General features: G+C 50.4%; 1 protein-coding gene across 1 annotated transcript in view; it reads right to left on the bottom strand.

Annotated features, from left to right (window-relative positions):
• Positions 1-1,491: 1,491 nt before the first annotated feature.
• The window catches only part of PJA1 (praja ring finger ubiquitin ligase 1), a 40,854-nt gene continuing 20,923 nt past the window's right edge, over positions 1,492-21,422 (bottom strand). Inside the window, exons 2-3 of the transcript XR_015716449.1 lie at positions 18,729-18,787; positions 1,492-1,545 (exon numbers count right to left, since the gene is read on the bottom strand). The gene's annotated coding sequence lies outside the window, so the exon portion shown is untranslated. The remainder of the gene's footprint in view (positions 1,546-18,728; positions 18,788-21,422) is intronic.

Genomic DNA, 21,422 nt, shown 5'->3' with positions numbered 1-21,422 from the left:
AGCATATGTTATCTGGTGATGTCTCTTGCATTGTTGTTAAGAAATACTGTATTTTTTAACTTAGTATGCATCTCTCTTTCTCTCTGTGTGGGTGTGTGCTGTCCTTTCAACTAGACTACCAGACTCCCAAGAGCAGGGGATACCCCTTCATTTCTTCTCTCCCCTCTTAGCACAGGGTTGGGCACCTGGAAAGCTTCAGTCCAGCCAGGTTCTTGCTTCTGTGGTTGGGCAGCTGCTCAGGGTCCTCCCAAAAAGTGTGAAGATTGCAAACCCCTCCTAAGCTCTGGGCTGAAGGGCCTTTGTGGCTCTTCTGAGACTGTTGTCCTGGTTCTTTCTTTCTCTGGGAAAATTTGCACAGGCCTCTGACCCTCAAGCTCTCAGTCTCTTGGGCTGAATCTCTGTGCCACTGTCTCTAGGAGTGAAAGTCTTCCAGCCTCTGGGAAATGAGGGTGGGGCCAATGCAAACATTGAAGCTGAATAGAATCTTTGTGGCCTAATGATTTTGGAAACCAATTTACCACGGCAAGCTTATTATACGGAGGATGGGAACCAGCTGTTCCCCTCTCCCTGACAGCAGGATAAGAAGGAGCAGATGAGAAGTGCAGTTGTAGGGACTGTGGTTTCTGACCTTGAGAACTAAGTGATACAGGACCCTGAGGCCTAGATATAGGGGGCAGCCTCCTCTAGAAAGCTCTAAGAGCAGATCATCTTCTACTCCAGCTCCATCTGGACAGAGTTCTTGTCTTTGGATTCCAGGTGTATACAATCACCCCAAGAGGCTCAGGAAACAAGAAGGCACAGGATAAACACTGATGGACAAGACACAGATAGGAAGCTGGAAGGAAGAGGCTGTGCAAAGTCCTGGGATAGAGATCCGGGCCTCCTTGGGCAAGGAGCTCCCTCAAGAGACTGTGTGAACACAGGGGAACTAGTTCTCAATGAAGACCAACTGTGCCAGGTGCTTTTGTATCTATTAATCTCTTCATGCCTGAAGGCAAGCCTTTGAGGAAAATCGGTTATTGTGACCATTTTACTTGATAAGGAACCTGAGGCTCATTTGGAAAGGTGAAGCAACTTGTTCAAAGACAGCAAGTGGCATAGTCAGGATTCGAGCATTGGTCTGGCTCCAAAGTCAGTGGGCTGCCCTACAGATCTGTGTTCAAGGACAACAATGACAAGCTGGGCCACTGCTGCTGGTGGAGTGGGAAGAGGGAAAGAGCGTGGCACTGGTCCACTGGTCAGGAGCAAGGCTGTGCATCAGGCCAGGCCTCCAGGGGTGAAGCTTGTCAGGCCCCAGGCATCCTTGGCCTTTGACATCCCAATCTGGGTGCCAGGGCTGGCAGGGGGCAGGGTCCACACTAGGGCCATTTCTGGCTCCAAAAAGAGCAGGTGTCAGGTTTCCAAGCTCAGGAGTCACTCAAAATGGCCCTGGACTCACTCAAGGTGTAGTTCCACCTGGGCATCTGGGACTCTCTGCCAGTGCCAAGGTAGTGCCTTTTGAGATGCAAGGAGTCTGGTCCCCATCCTCAAAGAGCTATTGAGAGTCTGAAACAAGAGAATATATGTGCTAGCACCAGGGATGGTACTGTGCACCTGGGAATTCAATAAATGTTAGAATCTACATGGCCAAATGAAGGACAATGAGATGAGGAAGTCTAAGCTTTTGGGGGTAGCAGGAAAAAGGGAGAAGCTGAAAACCCACAAGGCCTGGGGCCTGGCTACTCCAGAGCCCACTTCTTCCTTAAGAGGGCTTCCCTTCCTTCCACAAGCCGCAGCAGTGGGCTCAGCTCTCTTTCTACCCATCAGCCACTCCACCTGCCCTGTCCCTGCCCACCAGGGAACAGCATGTCACCTTCCTGCTGTCTCTGTGACAAATCCACATGCTCTTTTGTGTTTTAAGGACTTTATGACTACTCTGGACAGAAGAACAAGTTGGTGGGTGGAGAGATGGTCACCAGAATAACAACTGTGGAGAAGCCTCAAAGGGTCAAGAGAGTAGATAGAGTTCCAATTGCCCTTGGCATTCATTGAAATGGAAATAGAGCTGGCATGGCCATTCTGAGAGGCCTTTCCCAGACTCCTTTTTTTCTATGGTCCCTTGGACATTGCTCATAACTTTATTCTCTCCCTCCTTCATGCTTGATCTTGAAACTCCTGTATTCCCCAGCAATGCTCCCTTATACTCAGCTCCCACCCCCATCCCTCCTCACCATCAATAGGCCCCAGGGGCAATAGAGACCCTCTTAGGACAAAATAATAGGCATCCCAATTCCATCTTTCATGCTCACCCAGACTCAATGGGTCATTTACATGAAACCTGGAATAGATGGGCTGGGAGGGAGCTTAGGGATCATCTAGGTCATCCCTTCCCCCTGTTCTGACCCTCTCTGGAAATAGAGAAAAAACCTGAAGCCTAGAGAATGGAAAGGAGCTCCCCACTGTTATACAGTGAGCAAGAGGCCACACCAGAACCAGAGCCCGGGGCTCAAAGGGCTCTCAGTGTTTGCTGCTTTTGATCATACTTTCCAACTCTGAGATCTGATGGGCTGAGCCCATGAGAGCCTCAGAGGGTACAGCAGAACCAAATCTTGCCAAGTGCATGAAGGGGGTTTCAGAGGAGCTTTTCCTCAAACTAAGGGCCAGCTTAGGCAGTCCCTCAAAATCCAGGAGAAGGAAATCCCATCTGCTGCTAGCCTACTATGTGCAAAAGGCTCCCCTGTGGGCTCATTTCATCCCCATGACCAACCTGCCCAAGAGAAAGGCAGCAGTATTGTCCCATTTTGCAGATGAGTTAAGTAAGTATCAGAAATGTGAAAGGATACATATGTAAATAGGTCATATAGCTAGGAAGTGATGCTCTGGACTCAGAGCCTGTGCCTTATTACCTATACCTCACTGCCCACTTTTTCTCCCCTCCACCTCCGACCTACCTCCAATTCACCTGGCATGACCTGGGTAGGAGTGACTGAGTGAGAGATCCACAGAGCAGTGCTCCTCACTCAATGTTCTCTAAATACCCTGAGGAGTTGAAGGGCAGTTCTCAGCACACTGTGGAACAGACAGTATGTGTGTGTGACACTGTGTGCAAGTCTCTGTGTGGTTTTGCATGCGTGTGTGTGTAATAGCTGGGTAATGTCTAGGTCAATTTGCAGTTGTGCATGAGGCTCTGTACACATGTGACTGCAAAGTTGGGGCTCCATTTGTCTGGAACTCTGTATGATTATATGCATGTGTCTATCCACATGTGTCACTGCACTGCTGGTGTGTATTTCTTTTTGTACATGTGTATCTGTCCTGGTACACCTACAACTGTGTATGTGCCTGATTCTAAACAGGTCTGGTAATCTCTGTGGTGTCTGGGTGTGCATGTGGCGCCTATGCCAATATCTCTGCCTCTTGACACTGTGATTTGTGTGGGTGCCCAGGTGTGCAGAATACCATGTGTGTGATTTCTACAAGTTGCTGTGTCTATAGGGGCATGACTGCCAGAGTCCCTTTGTGCAGATGGAGGAAAGTCTACACACATGTTTCCAGGTCTGGGGCTGTGTGACAGCACGTGTGTGTTGTGCGCACGAGTGAGTATATCTGCACATGTGTCTGTGGCTGAGGGCTCCCAGTACACATGGAGCACCAGGCACACTCAGGGCTGATACCAGTCCCCACCAGTGAGTCTCAGTAGTCCAGTCCCCAACACCCCCCAGATTCCATGCCGCTTCCCCACCCTGAAGAATCAGAACCCATTGAGTGTGAGCATCCCTATTGCACCCTGCCAAGTGCACTAATCCCCCTGGGGAAGTCATTACCAACAACCATACACAGCCAGAGTTGCCTAATCACTTTTAAGAAATTTCTTTATAATCTGAGTAAATTACTTTAATTACTTGCAACTACCAATTAGTATTTAAGGGTTTTCCTTCCAGAGAAACAAGCCTCGCACTCTGGACTTCCAGTCCCCTCTTTCTCCAGTGTGAGGGCTGCTCACCTGGCTGCCCCTCTTACCAGGCGCCAGGCTGCCTCTTCATCTGCCCACAGGGCCTGGCCACAGTGGCCCAGCCCCTGGCTTGACTTCAGTGGGTCTCAGTATCTCACTGGTGCCAGAAGAGGAGGAGGCTAGAACACCAACTGGTCCCAGTTCAGCCTCTCCCAGCCCACCCCATGGGGTCTGGCTCCAGCGCAGGGGCTTGGCTGCCAATGGCCAGAACTTTCATTCTCTGGGCCTCCCTCCTCCCCCTGCCCCAGGAAGGAAAAATGTCTGTTGCCTTTGATCTCCTTACACAGAAGGGGCACAGTGGGTGCAGGTATCTGAAGGCCAAAAAGTCCTCTAAGTCAGGCTGCTGTCAGCTTCTATTGAACCCCCAGAAGAGGCGCTGGCTCTACCAGGGTGAGGGCTGGATGTGTACACATATGCACACAAAGACAGACATGAATATGTACCTATGTGTGTGTGTGCAAAATTTGGAAGAGAAAAAGAGTGGGTAAAGACAAGGAAAGCGAAGAAGATGTCAGGGAGCAAGGCTCCCACCCCTCCTTTCTGCCAGCACCTACCTCTCTTTCTCTCCCCAGCTCTGGGCAGCAGCCCCTGCTCACAGAACACAAGGGGTTCAGGTCACTGCCCTCTTAAGGTCCCTTTCTTCTACTCAGCCCGCCCTTTCCATCCATGAGACAGCTCTCAGATACTCCTGATTTCTTCCAGTCCAATTGTTATTTGGACATACATTCCCCAGAGTGTTTGCTCTTCCCAAGTCCCATTGGATTGTCCCCATAGTCCTGACAACTAGATGCTGGTAATGTCTCTATTTTAAAGATAAGGAAACTGAAGAATAGAGAGATGATATGACTTATGCAAAATAACCTGTGTTGCAAAATAAGCTCTTCAGCCCCTAGTCCCTTGGCTGTATGGCATGGCCTCTGGGGGTCCTACCAACCATTTGAGGAGTGGGGCTAGAGGGCTGGAGGGATTGAAAGAGAAAGCAGTTTTCTTGTCTGGGATACAAGGACCACTTGGGTTGCAGCTCCACACCCTTTCTCTAGGCTTCAGTCTTACCAGCCCTCCTTTTTTCCCTGCCCAGCAGAAACAAGGGAATCAGTTGCCTTCTGGGCAGGCGGTGGGGCTGTAGGGGTTAATTAACTGTTTCCTAAAAAGCTTTGAAGATGAAGGCTCCTCTAGGAGGGAGGGGGTACATACAAGCTGGCTTGCAGGCAGGCAGAGCTGCCAATGAATTGGGGCACCAGGTTGTTATTAAGGAAAAATCCCCAGCCTCTTGCCACAGCTCTGCCCAACCCCTTCCAGGTGGCATCAATGGGCTCTATACTTTGCAACCTCTCTGGACTCCTTGCCCCACCATGCCCAAGCATGCCTTCTGGAGGTGTGCAGGGGGGTTAAGACCCAGGTCTCTGGCAGGTAAATAAGAGAAGGAGAAGACAGACCTAAAGTCTGGAAACAGTGCAAGTCCCAGGAGCCACATGAAGGGGAGGCTGGGGGTGTTACACTGCCTGTAAGTCTGTGCCAGCTCTATGTGGGGAGGGAGGCTGCCTGCTCCTGCCTTGGCTCAACCAAGCCAGGTCTCCTCAGCAGAGTGCCCACAGGTGGGCCTGATCCAGAGGTCCAGGAAGATGGCTCTTGATTCAGTGCCCTATGTCCTCAGAAGGCCAGAACTGGTGTTGGAGATGTTTTCCCAGGAGAACCTGGTGGAAAATCAACATCCTTCTACTTGCAAGTCAGAAGGTTTCCACAGTCACCTCCTCAACCTCTTTCTTTTCTTCCTCCCTCTCTCCCAGTGCTGCAGGACCCTGACCTTGTCCCCAGAGCTTGCAGTCTAGTGGGGAGGAGGATAGAATTATAAGAAGAAAAAATATGAGCATTTAACTCAGCATTCCTTTTCTGGGGAATCATCCTACAGGACTCATACATGCATGGTGATAGATGGAAAATGGTAGTACATATAAAAGGGGCACATTGTACCTAACCTAAATGGCCTTCATTAGGAGACTGGTTTGACAGACTATTTTATACTATAGGATCCAATGTAGCTGCTCAAAAGAATAAGATAGATCAACACATGCACTGTGGAAAGACACCCCACACCTCCTGTCAAGGTTTAAAAGCAAGTTGTAAAACACGTGTTCATATAGAGAGAACCCCATTTGAAAATGAAACCACTTCTACACTCCTGTATGTCCTTATATATGTGTGTGGATGCATAAAACAAAGTTCAGGCTTTTCCTGGGCCCCTCCCTGCACTGCTCTGCTAGCCTTGGCCTACAGGTGGGGGCCTGACCCTTCTTCACTGACTTCTGTCTTCTTAGTCCACAGTAGCAGAACTCCAGGGCAGAACAAAAAACAAACTAGCTGGTGCATGCTCTGGGCCAAGCCTTTTCTAGGACTGAACATGTGATTCCTGAGGGTGGCTAAGGTCTCCTTAGCAAGGATGCCCAATACCTCTGGAAGACATCCATCTTGACCCTTGCCTCCACAGCAGATGGCTTCCTCCCACACCTTTGGTCAAGCAGTATCTCCCTGAAGCTGAAGGCACCTGCCCAGCCTCTGACAAAGCATAGTTCCCTTCCCCAGTCAGAGGCTAGGACTGTGCCAGTAAGTGGGCCCTTTGGGAGCATTGCTAGGTCCTGAGAAGGGATCCAGGGGACCAGAGGACAGGTTTCAACCCCCATAGTCTGGTGGGAGATGAAGGAGGAAGGGTTTGGAGGATAAACACAGAAACCAAACTGGGTCCTATTGAGCAGAAAGGGAATTTGTACTGAGACTCTTGAAAGGGTGCTCTCAGAACGTGTGGGAGCTGCAGAAGAAGACTTGAGAGTGAGCAAGAACCAAGAAAATTCCAAGAAGCCAAGAAACAGCAGCACAGCCTGGTCAGGATGCCTTCGTTGCCACACAGCCAACAGTGGCCTCTACCCACCCCTCTATGGTGGCACTTGCTCAAAGAGGGAACATCCTTTCACTGAGCTTCAGTCACGCTAGCCCCCTTTACTTCCGTTGAAGCAGTTGCCTTAGATTACCCCCCAGTAAAACCACATAAAATGGAGAAAGGGAATTTCTCAAAAAGAAATCAGGATGCCATGAGGGGATGAGCAGCCCCCAAATGACAAATGGCCCTGACAAGGGAAGCTGGGACCCAGGACCACAAAGTTGTTTGCTCTGAGAGCATGAGTAATGGCTGCACAGGGCCTGTGGGGAGTGGCTATTGAGCACCTCCTTGGTGCTGGCCCTGTACAGGGCTCTTCCCACATACCATCTCTTTCCTGCAGTGTCACTTCAGCCCCAAGACACAGGCATTATTACTTCCTTGTACAGACGAGGACCTGGAGGCACAGAGGCAGGGAGTGACTTGTCTAGTGTCATCATGTACCCCAAGTGATTGAATCTGCACTTGAATCCAGGATTCAGGCTCTGCTCTCCTCCCTGCCCCACCTCGCCATGGTGGAGCAGGAGCCACTGCTGCTATCTGAGCAGACCCTGGGATCTGTCTTGAGAGCTCTGTATCAGCAGCACCCTCTCAAGCTCTCTCTTTTCCCTCTTTTCCCTCTTCAGAACTCAATCCTCAGCAAATCTCTGAGCTCAGTTTAGAATGGGGGCTTGAAGCTTTTGGTGCCAACAGCCTTGTGGGCAGAAACAAGGGTGAGCTGTAGTCATAGTCCCTGGAGGTTCTGCCACCAGCTCCCTGCAGGGCTGGCCAGTATCCTTTGTGCTATGGGAAGGGTCTGGGAGGGAGAAGGGCAGGAACTCCAATTCCGATTTCTCACCTACCTCCTACCCCATCAGACAGCAAGGAGGCAAGCAAGGAAACCTGGGGGCTGCCTAGAGGGCAAGGGAGTAGAAGATGGCCGCAGAAGTTACCCAGGCTACCCAAGGGATAAGGGGGATATCCTTTGGGCCAGAAGGTGGGCTCCTGGGTTCTCTTGTTATCCTACCCTTCCTCGAAGCTGACTATCCAATGCTTCATCAGCCACCTTGGTGGCACTCCTACCTCCTCCCCCCTCGAGACACTTGGCTTCATCATGGACTCCTGGCTTGTCACTCACAGAAGGTGAGTTGCCCCCTTAGAGAAATGAGCCCCCTTTAGAGACCATGGGTGGGTCTTTTCAGGGCCCCAAGCAACTATAGACCACTGGTTTTGACTTGGCCCTGAGGTATTAGCACTCCTCTGTACTCAGCACTTAGAAATTCTTGATCGGTTCCTCTTGGCCCTTTGGCCATGTGGCAAATGTGCGACTTTCAGCCTGGATGTAAGTTCCTTCCCACTGTTGCTTAAGGGACTTGGGGTAAGGCCCTCCCCTTCTAGCTTCCCATTGTAACCCTTATATCACAGGGTTGCTCCAGATTCCAATGAGTCAATGATGTAAATAAACTTTGTAACAATAATAATTTGCTGCAGGCTCACTATGTGCCAGGCACCATTCTAAGCACTTTACAAGTATCAACTCATTTAAGCCTCACAGCAACACTATGACCTAAGCACCTATTGTTCTTGAAGTTTTATAGAGGGTTTGAGGAAGATCTAAGGCACAGAGACACTAACTTGCCCCAAGTCACAGAGCAAAGAAGTAGCAGAGCCTGGATTTAAGCCCAGGGGTCCTGGCTTCAGAACCTTCACTCTTAACCACTGTACTGTACTATAAAAGACTGCACAGGCCTCAGTATGATTTTTTAATACCTGCCTCTAACTAAGGCTGCATGTGCCTGGAGCACTTCAGAGAGGGGACTCTTAAGAAAGACTTGGCATGGAAAACCTAAGTGCCTGCTTTCTAAAGCTGGTAGAGGTCTGCAGAGGTCACCTCCCTCCCTCCTGCCCTGAGTAGGGGCGGAGGGCCCCTTCCTCACTCCAGTCTTGGATTTAAGGGAGCATCTGGGTGGCTCCCATCTGCTCTGGCTGCAGGGGAAGGTGGGGGGCAGGAGAAACGGGTGAGCTGCTAATCAGAAGCAGTGGGCCTGCCCAGGCGCAGCCCAACCGCTTGGCTCACTCTTACGCAGCAGCCACTGCCTGCTGAAAGAGGCCTGCTCAAACCTGGAGCTTCTGGCTAGGCTTGATGATGGAGAGCCCTGGAAGCCCCTCTCCAGGGGCCCGCTGCCCGCCACTGCTGCTTTGATAGCCTGTCCAAAGGGCAAGTCCGGGTCCAGCAACTCCTCCAGCGTGGCACACATTCTTCTTGGCTAAGAAGGAATGTAGCGAGCTAATGAGATCCAGATGCAGGACAGGGCTGGGCTTGAACCCCAAACACCAGCCAGGCCACTGGGAGACCTGGGGATGCACAGGAGGGCTACGAGGGGACTCCTGGCCTTCTCAAAGTTTAGAACCCAGCTTCAAGCCCCTCTAGTCATGGACTGGGAGCTTGGACCCAGGCCTCTGCTCCCTCTTTCAATGATGTGCTTCATCCTGATGTCAAATCTGCTGGGTAAACCAGCTCCCTCCCAATGGGAGTTGGACAGCCTGGTGGGTAGCTTAAGGAAGCACACCTGAGAGGTCATGAGTTCTTGTTTGAATCAGAAACTCCACCTTCTGACACTGAGCTGGTCCTCTTTGTCTGAGCATGGGGGGAAGGTAGCCTTTGGTCAGCCAAAGGGTCACAGGACTTGAATGCCAGCTCCAACTCCACTATGTCCTAGTGCCATGGCCTTGAACATGTCACCTCAGTTTTCTAGGGTGGGAGCATGTGGAGGCAGTTCTACTATGTGAAGAAGCAAAAACTTGGTGCCTGCTGGGGCGGAAGGAAAGGAAGTCAACTCTCTAGATAGCTCAAGTCAGTGCTGTGGCTCCTCGTTCTTACATGCTTCCTTCATCCCCAGGGCCCAGCCGCACTAAGCAAGAAGAAAGTGGCTGCCTAGGTGTGTCTGGGTCCCTGCTGCCGGAGCTGGAGGGTTGGGAAGAAAATGAGGGCAAGCAAGTCTGGGGGCCTTCTTGGACATGTTCCTTTAAGAGCTGGTGCTACTCAACCCATGGCAGTATGTCCATCAGTATACTGTGATCCTAGACCAATGACACTTCATAAATATATGGCAACACAGGGTGCCAGATAAATGATTTGTAATATAATGTGATAGATTCTTAAAAGGTCTTCTTATCCCCACAGCTCTTTTCCAGCCTCTAACAAGCCCAGAGAGTCTGAAATTGCACCATGAGCACTTTACAGTAACTGATTATTTGCCACTGACACCACAGTGTAAATTAGTTGATTAGCTGGCTGGAGGACTAGAAGTGATGGGACTGGGGGGAGCATTTCAGAGGCACATGGAACTGCCTGGAAAGGAAGATCTGGGCTGAAACTCAGGTGCAGGAGGAAGCAGTGCTAGGCCCCTAAGATCCTGGGCACAGATTAAAGAGCTGACAGGGTAGAGGACTACCTCCTGGGACACTGAACGGAGAAACAGAAAACCCAGGTTTGATTTCTGCCATTACCACTGACCAAGTTATATGACCAGGCAGGCTATGCCTCTTTTCTGAGCTTCAGTATCCTCATCTGTGTAGCAGTTAGAGGCTGCCTCATGGGGACAAAGCAGGTGAAGTGATCTCCAAGCGCTACCTTAAGGGTAGCATTCAAGGATTTTAATTTCTAAATGCAGCTCTGAGTTAGACACAGGCTAGGGTCTCCCTATGGTCCTGAGAAAGTGGAGAAACCAAGGCTTGGGGACAGGAATAAGAGAAATTCTGGGCCATAGGAGTGGGGAGTTGGGGGTTCCTGCGTTCTGGGAAACCCAATTCCTCATCTACACAGGCTCAGAAAGGTAGCTAAAGAAAGAGGGGAGGGAAGGAGAGAGGGAGTGAGAGGACTAGCCCCAGTCTATCCCCCTCACTGCATTTGCTTTTAAAATAAAACCCATTTATATATAAATGTTGGCCTGATGCCCAGTCTCTGTAGAAAAGCTTTTCTGTATTAAATGCTACAATGAATTAAATTAACCATAATGATTTCTTTGTGAATGGAAACCTCTCTCTCTCTGTCTCCCTCTCTCTCCCCTCTCCTTCTCTCTCTCCCCCTTCCTCTCTCCTTTGTGACATGGTTTTGATCAGGTTTTCCCCTCCCTCCTCAACTCTGACACCCCTGCCCCCACCCTCCCCACTCCACTCCCACCAGCAGCACTGCCTTCCCAGTAAGTGACCAGTTCTGTGAGCACTTCTCAAAAGGTCAAACTGATACTTTCTGCTGTCCCATGTGGAGCAGAAATCAGTTAGCCTGGGGGCTCACGTACACAAACAAGGCTGAGGGTATGCCCAGAGAAAGCATGTGCCCACTAGGGCTTCTACATGAAGCTTTTCTCCAGGCTGCTGGCAGGACAGCTCTCTGAACCTCACTTTGTTGTCTGTAAACTGGAGTGTGTGGTATTGAGTCCAACAGACTACTAAAAAGAAACTGAAAAGGGACACACATGTGTGAGGGGAGGCTGTTCACAGGAGAGTAGTCCATGTGAATGTGGGAACTGGTGCACATGCCGGAGAACACCTGTGCTCACAGGGGCATCTCCAAGTGTGGTACCTAGACTCCTGTCCAGGTATGCTGGTATGTTGAGCCATGTGTGAGCATGGCAGAACATGAGTGTACCTGAGTCTTGATTCGTAGGAACCTATCCAGGGCTAGACCCTGCACATGCAGAGAGAAACCAGACTTGGGCTCTGCCTTTCAGGCACTCATGGATGCTGTACAAGGAATGGTCAGAAGAGGGGTGATGACTGCCAGCTGGCAAGAACCAAGGAAGGCTTCCTGAAGGTGGTAGCTTTTAACCTGAGGGCTGGAAAGAGGGATCCCAATAACAACAATCTTTCCCATGAACACAGCTTCATATTTCCAATGCCTTTTTACAGGGATTCTGTCATTTCTCTTACATATCAAGCTTATGTCCCCATTTTAGAGATGAGAAGGCTGAGGGCTTCAAGTCTCTGGTACCAGTTTACTCTACAGCCACCACTTGGCCCCAGCTCACCATACATTCTGTCTCTGCCAGGCCCAGCTGCCCTCAGCACCCACAGCCAACTTGGCGACTCCAGTCCTCAAGCTGTGGTTTATGCAGCTTTCCCCTGCTTCTTTACATGATCTCATAAGAATAAAACATTGGGGAGAGGACATTCTTTTTGAAAGGTCAGTGTCCTATCTGTATCATGAGAGGTGCTCAGAACCCAGGCCCCATCTTTCAAAAACACCAGGCCATTGTGTGCCTCCAGGTCTGCTTCCTTTGCCTCCCACACATTTACTGACCTTGCAGGTCTCCCAGGCGCCTAGTGAGAATTCCATCACTCCCTCCCTGTACTCTGAACAATCTCCCAGCGCAACATCTAAATAAGGTATTTGGATTATCGGTGAGTCTGTCTATGTCTCCCAGCAGATAGTGAGCTCTGTAAGGGCAGGAGTGATCTCTGGTGTGTTTCTGTTTCCCAGGAATGTAGAGCCAGAGACTGAGATGCTTGTGGAAGGAGGAAGGGCAGAGAGGAAGTTGGGTCTTTTCCATGCAACATAGACTGAGGTATTCATAGCCTTCATTCTACCAAAAACTGTTGAGATGGACATTTTATGATAGTTGTAGGATATATTAGCTTTACAAGGGTGAAGTTAAGGGCAGGGAGCTGCCATTGAGTATAAGCTTGAAACAGGATAGGAGAAGACTGGTCTATGGCTGGGGCTAGCGATGGGAAATGGATGATTCCCAGGGCGATAAAGTCTTCCTCCCATGGCTGAAAAGCCTCTGGAAAAAATTAGGTCCCCACAGCAACAGAGCACAGCATGCAGATGTTGTAGGCCCACAAGGACCAACCCCACAGATAAAGGCACATTTCTTTCTAGGAGCTGGAATCCTCTGAAGATTCACAGAAGGGGAGACACAAGTGCCTTGTAAGGGGGCTACATCTTAAGTCACACAGAAGTGAAGGGCAGGGGTCTGGAAAGGAGCCATTCTCCTGTCCTTTTCCTTCACCCTCTTTCCCTGCCCTTAAACTGGTGGTCACTGGCCCAGTCCTGGGGTTCTTAGGGTTGCACTTGGCTCCTGGAAACACTGATGTCCAGCTCAGGCAGAGGACAGAGAGGTTAGCAAGGTCACCTCCCATCCTCCAGCCCCTTGGAGACTCCTCTGTAGATGGTGGCAATGAGGGTCACATGGGAGGGAGAGCAGGCAGTGGGTCTGGCCCAGGAAGAGTGTGGGAGGTGCTATCAGGCCTGTCTTGGCACAAAGATGTGAGGGGATGGCCGTTGCAACTGGTCTAATTGCTGTCTCATTGGCTCTCCCAGGGCTTTATTCCAGAGCCAAGGAAAGAGGTTTTGCTGCAAGATTTGAGAGAGCCTGAGGAAAGGTGGAGGGCCCAGCACTTCGAAAGGCACTGACAAACCTCAGCATGCCCAAGGCAGAAACCCAAGTGGGGGTTAGGGAGACAGGCAGCAAAGGAGCCCAGAGAGAAGAGCCTAACATTTCCATAACCTGCTCTTGGCTCCCTCTTGACCCTGTGTCTCCCTCTAGCTAGTGCTCTGTATCTCCTTTTCCCAGGGTCCTCGCCAGGCTGTCCCCACTTCTCCTGCCCTTGCCAAATTAGATCACTGCTCTCAGGCTCCAATCCCTATGTCAGCTCTCACTCCGACCTCAGAGATCTAATATCAAAAGTCAGTGGATGATTTTCTATCCTTAACTCAGTGGACCTCTCAACCACATTTGATATTTTGACCACCTCTTGCTTCAGGAAAATCTCTACTACCTAACTCTAAACTCTCTACTTAAACTTGGCTTTCTTGGTTCTCCTCCTAATTCTTTGACCCTTTTTTCTCAGTCCCTCTCCCAGGCCCCTCTTCTTCAGTACACCCCTTAAATGTTGGGTCCCCTAAAGTGCTTCTCACAAGCTCTCCTCCCCAAAGATGCTCTGCAGGCATGCCAACCACTCCTGTGGCTTCTACCATCTCCTCCCAGCAAGTGAATTCCAAATAGCTCCTCAGCCTGGACCCCTCTCACGAGCTTCAGTCAGTATAGACATTTACCTTGTGGTCATGTCCAAAGACACTCTAAAACCCACCTGGCCCCAAACAGGACTTATTCTCACAGCCACACTTCCACTAGTTTCATTTATCAAGGGGCAGCCCCACCCAGGCTCTCAAGCTAGGCCTTCATTCCTCCCTCTCTCTCACCCCTCATATCTAATTAATTATCATGACCTGCCAATTCTACCTCCTTAATAGCTCTGGAATCTATCCCAAGCATTCCATCCTTACAAACACTGTCCTAATTTAGGCCTTGATCATTTCTCTGCCGCCAGAGTGCATCTTCCTCTGACCAGCCTCCATACCGAAGTCAGAGAGACCTTTTCTGCAGACAGATCTCAGCATGTAATTTCCCAATTAAAATGCTCCTCATTGTCTCCAGAGCAGAGTCAAAGTTCCCCAGACTTGCACACAAGGCCCTGTAGGGTCTGGCCCTGCCCACCTACCCTCATCTCCTAGCTCTGGCACGTATTGTGCTCCTTATGTCACACTCAATTCTCTCAGCCTCTGTTCAGGTGGCAAACTCCTACTCACATAGGCAGCTTGATGGAGTGGTAAGAGGGTGAGCTCAGGAGCCTGACTGCCTAGATAGGTAAGTCACTTACCTTTTTAATGCCTCGCTTTCCCTATCTATAAAATGGGGATAACAATAGTTCTTTTTAATCTCAGAAGGTTGTATTCATCTCATTAGGGAGTAAATTAGATAATGCTTATAAAGCACTTAGAATGGCCTGACACATATTAAGTGCAGTGTGTTAGCTGTTATTAGCTATTATTCCCACTTCAAGGACCAGCTCAGACATTACCATCCTTGTGAAGCCACCTCCTCCTCTGAGACTAAGACAAGTGGCCCTCTTCTGGGCCCCTGGCTAAATTCCATCATGGCACTTGAGACCATCTGCCTACTGCTTGACCTTCCTCTCCTGTTACTTGCTGTCAAGCACTGAGGTCGATTTGTCTTTGCATCTCTATCCCCTAGCCCAGCACTTTTCACTTGAGCCTCTGACTAGTCTGATAGCACTAATATCTCCATTTTGCAAATGAAGAAATGGAGGTTCAGAGAGGTAAATGGCATTTCCTGAGATCACACAGCTAGAAATGGGCAGAACATAGATGTAAACCCAGGTCTGCATGATTCCCAAACCCCATGATCTTTTCTACTTAACCTCACTGCCTTAGGGGAAGGAGGTCTCCAAATCTTGTCCTACAAAGGAAGATTAAAGGAATGAGTGGATGGTCTGCCTGGAGGAATGACAACTCAGGGGCAAGGACAATCCCCTCCTACCCATCTGTTTGAAGCTTATTGGTGCTGGTATGTGTGTTTCAATAGTGGTGCCAGTACATGTGTTGGACATGTGTACAATGAGGTTATGCCAGAATGCTAAGGATGGAAACCCAGAGATGAGTCTCTTGGTCTCAGAGACCCCCACTTACCTGTTTGCAGTCCTCCTGACTTTACAGAATGCTTTCCCATCCCATGTTGTCATTTGACCAGCCTCATGGCTCAGACAGTGCAGTAACTTACCCCAAGTCGCCCCAGCTCTGGAGTGGTAGAGTTGGGACTCCAACATTTTATCAACAGAAAGTCTTGAACAGGCCCCATTTCTTTCTAGCTGGAGGTCCAAGGAGAATGGGACTGTGGCTGGGGAGGATTCTAACCAAAGAAATGGGTATGTAAATGCTGCGATGGTTTGGGGCAGCCTGCCTAGAGGGAGAAGAGACAAAATAGAAGGTCTCTGATACTCAGAGTTCTCATCTGCAAATGGGAATGACACACCCAAACTCCCATGACAGGTGTGGTCTCAAATGGGATGATATAGGCAAAACAATTAGACAAATAAATGTCTGGTGCATGCTAAACACCCAAAATATACAGGACTGCATCTGAATTTGTGGAATGATTGAAACAGTGACAAAGGTGTTCCACAGAAGTCAGCATGTCAAAAAGTAGGCAGAGCTGGGTTTTGAAATACCACCTCTGCTCCTTACCAATTCTTGGGCCTTGAGAAAGGCAGGCAATCCCTGTTACATCTTTCCTGTCTGGTTTGTATGTTGGAGACAATCGTATCTGCCTCACAGAGTTGTACATGAAAATACATGTGTGGAAAGGCTGGCACGGGACAGGCACTAATCATCATAGACACAATCATTAAGACTTTGGAGCCATACCACCTGGGTTCCAAGCCCAGCATCTTTACCTTTACTTGTCAAGCTGTGTGATGTTCAACAAGTCATTACACTTCTCTGTGCATTGGTTTCTTCCTCACAGAGCTGGTTGCAAAGATGAAATGAGGAAGTACGTGTAAAGAGCTTAGAACTGCTTTTGGCACAGAGGACATGCTCTAGGAGTGTGAGTGATTATTGTTATTTTCAGACAAAGGACAAAGAGGCATGAAACAGTGCCCCCCTGCTCCCAAGGCACCACGTCCCCTACATGAACAAAGACATTAATGGAGGCCAGTCAGAACAAATTAATGGGGTTCCTTTCATTCAGCTTCCTAAAGGCACAGAATGACCCCTCCCAGGGCTTGGGCCCTGCTTGTAGGGGTTGCTGTGTGCAGGCCAAACTTTAGCCAAGATGCCCCAGGCTCTCTATCAGATTAGGCCAGAACTGTTAAGAGCCATTGCAAAGAGCTTTGGTGGGCTTGGAGAGCTCAGAACCATGACCTGCCATCCCACTTCCTCCCTGGGGGATCAGAGGAAAGAATTAGGGAATGACTTTCTTTCAGCCACCTATCTCTGGCCCCCATGTTTATACAAGCCACAGGGGCTTGGCTCACCCAGCTCAGCAGCTTGTTCTGGCCCCATTTGCAGCAGGCTTCCTGGAGACCCACTATCTTTTCTCAGGCACCTGCTCTAGGCTCTCATAGCTTCTCCCAGCCACCCACGCCCAGCTAGACCTTTGGGGCACCCAGAGGGAAAGAGGAGACCAATGCTTGGCCCCCTTAGGCCAGTGCTCTGGCTGGGCTCCAGCCCCAGCTTTCACACATAAAGCAGCAGTCACAAGTAAGTGAGCCCTCCTCTTCCCTATCTCCTCCCCATTCCAGCCCAGTCCAGCCCCCCGTGTCACATGGAGGGAAATCTGGAGAAGCCAAGGAATTGTTTGTAATTAGTGTGTTTTTAAAGGCTTTTCTGTGAGCCTTTAGCAGATTTCTGGGGAGGGCAGCTTTTTCTGGGGAGGGCAGCTTGCCAGGGAGCATTGAAATGGAAATCCTGTGTTATAGCCACCCTCTTGGAAAGTGTCTCTTCTCAGAGAAAAGGCCAGAAGCCCCACCCCCTTCCCCAGGTCTCCAGTGCCCTGCTGTGGTCATGGTGGGACTCAGCAATGTGGGGTGGCTTTGTGAAATTGCATTCCTGCCCAAAGGCCCCAGCTCTGCCTCAGGACCCCTCAGTTCAGCCCCCACATGAAAGGGTGCTCCATAGGCCCTCAGCTCCCACTCCTCCCAAAGGCACATTCCTTCACACAGGCACACACCCCAGAATAGATAATCAAGTGCTTTCCCCATTCTCTCAACACTAGATGCAGTGGCCCTGGAACAAGGCCCTCCTCGGTGACCTCCTCCAAAGTTGCACAGAGGTCATGTGTACAAGCAGCATTTCTAAGAACAGAACAGTCCCTCCTACCTGAGCAACATTTTCAGTTCGCAATGACTTGCACATCTGTGAGTCCAGTAATTCCTCTAGCAACCCCATGAGGAGATACTGCTCGTTCTTACCATTTCACAAATGGGGCTAGGGGATAACTTGCTCAAAGATCCTCAACTAGCAAAATAACAGAGTTAGGCCTAAAGCCAAGCTCTGTAGGATGCCCTCTTCCCCTCCCCACCCCAGGCTGCCTCTCCCACACATTGGCTGACACACAAGCAGGACTGTTCTGGTGCAATCCCAGGCCTTGTGGTCTGGGATCATTTCCTGTGGCCTGAAGTACTTATTTGTGAGTTGCAAGGACTGCCCAGTTTCTGGAGGCCTTGATTAATGTTTCCAGCTGGGAATTTAACCTTCTCAGACCCAGCTGTGGGTCCTGAGAGCTCTCTTAGTCCCCACCCATTTTCCTAGAACACTTGAGGGAAATAAATCAGTTGTATATGGGTGGGGGACAATGGCGGAGTGCTGGACTCTGACCCAGAAGATCTGGTCTTGGGCTGGCTCTGCCACCCACTTGCTCTGTGACCTTGGCAAGTTCTTTCACCTCTGACTTCAAATCAAGACTTAGAAAGTATACTTGCCTGCCTGGCCTCGTTTTCATTGGAATATGAATGGAACCGACCTCCCCTCCTGCAGCTCCTCCACAGCTCAAGGTCTTGGGAGAACTATGAAGTTGTTGCCTGTGAGGGCTCCCTAGGAAGGACCCTGGGGACAATGGAAACTACCCCCTGCCCCTCCAGCATTGTACAGATAGTCAAACTAAGGCACAAGAAAGAGGAATGACTTGCACAAGGTCATCCAGGGAAGCTAGTGGTAAGGTCAGGATTCAAATTCAGCTTAGTAGTGATGGTACCAAGGATAGTATGGACAATTTTAACATCCTAGAGTGTGAATAAAAGCATCTTCATAAAACTTTTCTATTTTTATTTATCTGTAACACCCATCCTCTAAGCAAACACAGTGTTTGCTGGCCTCTAGAGATGTCTTGCGGCCCTTAAGGCCCTCCTGGAGAAACATGGGTGGTGATACGGCAGGGATGGGCTCCTTGCACTCTTTCTAGAAATCTGCATTCATGAATACAAAGCACCTCTGGATACCTCCTTTTGGCCCCCAGCCCTGCTTACCAAGGGGAAGGTTCTCAGATGCAGCCCCACTCTTCTCCACCTCTGCCCTTCCATTGGTTCTAGGAAGACAAAGTACAAAAAAGAGTCTGTGATTTACAAGAGTAGTGGAAGTTTCACGGCTATTTCAGAGGGACTCTGTATCTTTCTTTGGTGTCCTCTGTCTGCAAAAAGGAAGAGTCTCTTTTCTTTTCTTTTTTTAATATATCTTTATTGATTTCAGAGAGGGAGGAAGGGAGAGGGAGAAATAGAAACATCAATGATGAGAGAGTTGTCATTGATAGGCTGCCTCCTGCACGCCCCCGACTGGGGATCGAGCCTGCAATCTGGGCACGTGCCCTGACTGGGAATCGAACTGTGATCTCCTAGATCCTAGATTGATGCGCAACAGCTGAGTCACACCCGGCTGGGCAAGGAAGAGTTTCTGAGTCTGCCCCAGTATCAAGAAAATCAAGGAAGCAGAGCATGTTAGAGATGCAATCTTCCTTAGAGATCTCCAATTCAACCCTCTCAGGTTACAGATGGAGAAACTGAGGCCCAGAGAGGGGATGGGCCTTAGAAACCTGGCAGGAGAGCCAGGACCAGAAAACCTCTTGGTTTGACCCCTGCAGCCAATGTTTTGTTTTTTTGTCCATGCTCCCCTATACCCTGCTGCCTCTTGTACCCGCGTGCAGATTCACCCATGTGTCTGCTAATGCAGGCTGACAGCTGCTGGGAGGGTCACACATGGAGCCACACACCCGCCCATTCACTCTGACACATACCCCAGCTGGCTGTTCCTTGACATGAACTCCTCCGTCGCCACTCACCAGCACCTACCCACCCCTATCCCCTCCACCCCGCAGCCCCTCCACCATCCTTGGCCAAGTGAACAGCCAGTCTCACACTGAATCATGTGCCCCTCCCTGCTGGCTGCCCCTGGGTCTCTGTTGACTGCCCACAGCTGTGCAGAGAAAAGCGGGCTGGGAGGGGTGGGAAACTCAGTGCCACAGAGCTGTATGTGTGTGTGGTGTTCCTACAACTCTAGGCTGGATCCAGAAGGCTCCACCTTAGATAAAGCAAAGCAAAGGGAGGAATCTTTAGAGAGAAAAGGAGACAGGGCTAAAGAGCCTGTGAAATATAAACCCAGAGGTGGAGGCCTGGAGGCCTATTCAGGCAGAGGTGGGGCCAGTCCTAGAAAAGCAGCCAGGCAGCCATCCAGAAAGTGGGAGCTCAGAGGACACTGGACATTAGCCTGGGATGGGGAGGGGAGGAGTGCACGTGGAGGGCAGCCTCTCTAGAGTGAGGGGGAGAAGCTGCTGAGCTGAGGAGAGACCAGGTAGAGGCTTCTAACAGAGGTCTGAGGGTGGTAAGTCTCTTGGGCTGGATGTGGTTAGGCAGTGCCTGGCACACTGTGGGTGCCAACACATGATTAAAAGACGAATGAATGAGTTAATAAATGAATGGGCTTTGTCTCCCTTTATCATCATGAAGGAGCCTGGGCCCGAGTCCACGGCATAGCCAGGGCTGACCTTGATGTGGCTGGCTGTATGAGGAAAGGTTGAAGGGACTGCTTACTCAAGAAAATAGCCTGAGTCCCCGGGCACTGTTAGCAGTACCAGGTGGCCTGGCACAGTGGTGCACAGCAGGGGGGCCCTGGCTCATCATTTTCCTGGGCTGTAGCACCCCACATGGCCATCTACTCTAACCTCTCCCCTCCTTCCACATTTTAGATGGGGAAACTGAGATTCAGATTGGGGGATGAATTTTCCAAGATCCTGCAGCCAATTGGTAGCCAGAGTTCAGCCTGGAGCTTGCTTTTCTCACCTGGTTTGGGCAACTTGCCTGTCTCTGTTGCCTCTACAGCAGCACTCTCAGCCCCAAATTCAATGGCTTTTGGGCACAGTAGAGTCATGGAAAAACCAGGAAGGGTGGAGAGAATCAAGAGGAGAACTGAACTTCTCTGGGGAAGCAGAGCAGGGGTCGTCTAGCCTTGAATAGGGACAGTGCATTTAGAAGGGAGATTCTGACACAGCCCCTTCTGCACCCCCCCCCCCCCAGTGCTGAGGTCAATCCAGGTGCCCCTCCTTCCCAAAGGTCCACAGAGCAAGGTATGTCTTCCCCACACACCACACCTCGCACATATCCCCACTCTGCCTACCCCCTGGAAAATGGGTAAGGGGGATCTGATGACTGGCACCCCTGGGTCCTTAAATGAGAAGCATGTTTGTATATAGCCAGATGAAATCCATCCTTACTACCATCCCCTTCATCCCACCACGTCTGTGTATGCTTCTCAGAAGTTCCTGCCCTGGCCTCTGCACCAAGCTGGCTTCTCCCAACCTTCCCACCCCTGGATCCCTGAGAGGTGGGGGCTGAGGCAGCTGCCACATTCAGCGTGGCAGAGCCCCTAGCTCAGTACAAATCAGAAACACATTGGAGGCAGGCAGGCCGGCAAAAGCAGACAGGCCAGGGCTGGGGCCCATTAAGGCCGGAGCCCTGCCGCACTGTTTGCTGTCTGAGCACAAGGTTTCAGGTCTGCCTCCTGATTGTTTGTTTGTCTCAAAGATAAGAAAGGCTGAGAAGGCAGCTGACAAGGACCATGGGGGGTGGGGCGGGGTGAAGGGAGGTCCTGACTCTCACTGGTTCTCCGCCTCCTGGAACTCATGGAGTGCAGGAGAAGCAAGCTGCCTCATTTCCCTACCCCCACCTCCAAAT

Source organism: Miniopterus natalensis, chromosome X (genome assembly GCF_054644295.1).
Source record: "Miniopterus natalensis isolate mMinNat1 chromosome X, mMinNat1.hap1, whole genome shotgun sequence".
NCBI classification, from domain to species: domain Eukaryota; kingdom Metazoa; phylum Chordata; class Mammalia; order Chiroptera; family Miniopteridae; genus Miniopterus; species Miniopterus natalensis.
The sequence above is the reverse complement of the archived record's forward strand: the minus strand, read 5'-3'. Positions and strand labels throughout refer to the sequence as shown.